Source organism: Nicotiana attenuata, chromosome 5, assembly GCF_001879085.1.
Source record: "Nicotiana attenuata strain UT chromosome 5, NIATTr2, whole genome shotgun sequence".
Taxonomy (NCBI): domain Eukaryota; kingdom Viridiplantae; phylum Streptophyta; class Magnoliopsida; order Solanales; family Solanaceae; genus Nicotiana; species Nicotiana attenuata.
In genome coordinates, this window is record NC_031993.1 from 48,464,329 (window position 1) to 48,468,189 (window position 3,861).

A 3,861-nucleotide genomic window follows, 5' to 3' on the forward strand; every position below is an offset into this window, starting at 1 on the left:
AAAAAGTAAAGCATCACATTAGTTCCTTTAGGTTGTGTCAATTTTTAGAGACTTCGGGAAGGGGTGGGGGGAGGTGGGAGGGGGAGGGGGAGGGAGAGGGGTGAGGAGAGTTGCATAAAAAATATTTTCCTAAAAAAAACATTTTCTACTCTCTAACCAAACATAGAAAATATTTTCCGGAAAATGTTTTCCACTTACCAACCAAACAAAAGAAAATAAGTGATAAAACCGCTCATTTTCCATGAAAACATTTTCTAGGAAAATATTTTCTATGGAAAACATTTTCCTTCATACCAAACACACCCTAAGTTTGCTAGAATGTATGTAGTCCACCAAAAAAAAAATCTAATTTCTAACCTGAGAACATTTCTTCTCAAGAGCTAAGACACAGGTTTAACTAACCAAACATTCTTGAAAAGAAATGAATCATTTTCTAGAAGTTACGTAGTAGATATCTAGTCTAGACAAATATTGCAGAGTACTTCACTGATTACGTATAATGCTTTTCTAGATGGGAAGACCAACCAAATATTTTATATGACGTGACTTGATCCCTCTGTCTTTACACTTTATAATTTCTTCTCTTTGTGGTAAACGTGGGACAAAAGTTTATCAAATGGTCTAATTTTGAATTTCTACAGTTCTCTAGTACTTCCTCCGTTTCATATTAGATGAGGTAGTTTGACTTGGCACGGAGTTTAAAAAGAAAGAAGAAGACTTTTGAAACTTGTTGTCTTAAAAGCTTAAGGGGTAAAAGGTTTGTGGGGCCATGCATTTGTGTGGCTATAAAAGCTTCTCATTAAGGGTAAATGGGTAAAATGAAGAGTTTAAAGTTTGAATTATTTCCAAATTTAGATTTGTTTTGGAACAGACTAAAAAGGAAAGTACCTCATCTAATATGAAACGGAGGGATTAGTAGTTTTTAAACAAAAAGTCATCAAGGTGTGCTTGTAAAATTACTTTTGCTTTTTTAAAAGTTATGCTCCTTTATAATACACGTAAAGATGGCTTTGGAAGATTTTAATTTATGCTTTTTCCCCGTAAAGATCCTTTTGGTAATTTTTAAAATATGGTTTTTTTTTTATTTCTTTCTATTACATAAGGAGCACGTATAAGTAGAGGGGAAGGAAAGAGAACACCAATTCAATTGAAAGAAAAACGATACTATTAGATTATCTCTTCTTTTCATAATAAAAATATTGGAGAATTACCTCTTTTATCTTTTCTTTTTTCCTCTAATATGGTCGTTACCTACCGGAGTCCAGGGTCAACTTTGGATAATTTACATAGTCAATGACCAGATCTTGAATCTCTATCCTTTCTTTATTTTAACACAACCATCGTGTGTATTTTGATTGCTGACCACTAGGCAAAGTGCTCTAAGCAAATTTTATCTTCTTCTCCACTATACATCATCTATAATCTATAATCTATAATCTATATCTATAATATATTAAAAACAGGAAGCTCTTAAGTTAAAAGTCAAATTACTAAATTAACCTTATCATATTAAATTTATCTTTTAAAATAACCCTAAAAATATCAGCTACACGCGACTACTGAAGCGTCCCCTACTTCCTTGCGCTCCTTGTCGACAGACGCAAAGAGAACTTCATTCTAAAATCATCTCCCCAACAGTTGCATCGTTTAATTTTCTTTCTCTTTAAAAATTAGAGCATCATGGCAATTTTCCATCAATCTTCTTCTTATAGTTTTCCCCAAATCTACTTGCTCGATCAGAAATGACGCAGTGCCACACATGTATCTCCTAATGAGCAACCAGCAGGTTCATTATTTTTTATTTTATTACATTATTTGTCTTCTTTTGGATATTGGATGGTACAAGTTATTAGGAGAATTGCATAAAAGTTAGAAATCTGGTCATCCGAACCAAACAAACATTAAGGTAAGGTATTTATTTTTAATTATTTTTCATTGGACATTCTCACAATGATAAATCATGATTGAAAAAGGAAGGACTTTGGCGCCGGGTGGTTAAAGGTCTATCTATATCCCTTCAAGTAATTGTTTATTTTAATTTTCTAGGATGTTCTCTTCTGACAAGTTTTGTGTAACAATTTGTGTGTTTGGTTACTCAATGATACAAATTCGTTGATTATTTTTGTTGATTTGGAATAATCATGGACGAATCAATTAACATGATTGTTATTGAATTTTTGGCTTGAGTATTTAGCCAATTGAAGTACATTCTTCACTTATTGTCATAATGAACTGATTTGGTAATTTGCTTGCATTTTATAAACAAAATGGATCAATCGAATTTTGGTTTGGTTGTCGAACAACCGAAATCCGAAGGTTACAAAGTAGAGGTTTGGTCCTTGACATTAGTTTCTAGAATTATTTTGTTTCTGTGGTGGTTGTTGTTATAGTATCATTATTACTTTTACTATGATGATGATTATCGCAATAGACATTTAGTCATTCAAAATATACTGACTTCACATGCATATATCTTATTTTAATTTGTCACCATATGGTAGTGGGAGGTTTTATTTGATATAGAGTATTTTGGCGTAAGTTAATCGCATGTTTACAAAGTATGGAGTTTGTCTGGAACGAACATTTAAATGCAAGACCCAGGTATGTTTTGATTTCCTTCTCTCCTCTTCTCCCCTTCTCTTTTGCAATTTTAAGTTTAATATTTGTTCGAAAAGAACTTTCATTTGAAAATTGTTATTATTTTCCTTAGAGCTTTAATATTGATTCAATGTAAAATTATCTTCCACTCTTCTAACAGATTATCTCGACGACTCGCTCACACAATTGGTAATGCTTATGTGTTTTACTAATTACTCAAATTAATTTCAAACAAGAATATTACTCATAATAGAAAGTACATAATCTATCTTACTTTATTTACTAAGTATTATACTTAGAATGTTACTATTGTTACAAGAGTATAATTTGTTCAGTATCTGCCATAAGATTTTAACTAATAATGATTTATCCCAAGTTACATAATTCTTTGTTTGTCACTGTTGGAGGCTTGGAGCTATTGGATTATATTTCGTCTCGTAGATTCATGTTATCGATGCTTTTCCCTAGAACTGGACATTCGTCTTTGGTGTTAGGTTCTTGTGTTGCATTGACCTATCTAAAGATAATGAGCCTGATATTTGGAAATTCATCAAGTTTCGGCGGTGCTATTTGTATATCATCATCCTTTACAATTTTAAATTTAAGAAAATGACTTTTTTAAATCTCTTATGTGTAAAAGATATATCTCTTATGTGTAAAAGCAAATTTCTCATGTGTAAAAAAAGAGGTTGGGTCATAAAACTAAAAACAAGTTTGTAAAGAGCCAAAAAACCAATTACCCCGAGTTTGGCATAGGAGGAACCGCGTTTATCTGACGTCGACAAATAAGTTACTATACAATAAATCATATTGATAATGCACAAAATTATTTTTCACGTATAATTATTGAATCAATTTTTTTAATAATATTGATTTTATTTTCAAATACGTACAATATGACCTGTCATAATATTGATTTTATTTTCAAATTTGTATGCCATATGGCTTGGCATACACGTGCAACGCACGTGGGGAGAAACTAGTTACATATAAGGTTCTATGTTAATCGCAAATGGGACTTTGGAATTTGTTAGTCAAACTTTTTAACTGTAAATTCGAAAATACAATTTTTAAGTTATTCGAAATAAAATTTAAATATTTTGAAATAAGTCTTTACATGAAATTATTCATAATGAGTAGTCTTGTGTTCGACGGTTCATTATATTCTTGGTCATAGAAAACCAACACTATGGCCTCTCTGTGGCAAACCCCACATATGATAGTACGTTTGATTTGTGTTCTTGAGAAAAATGGAAAATAGAA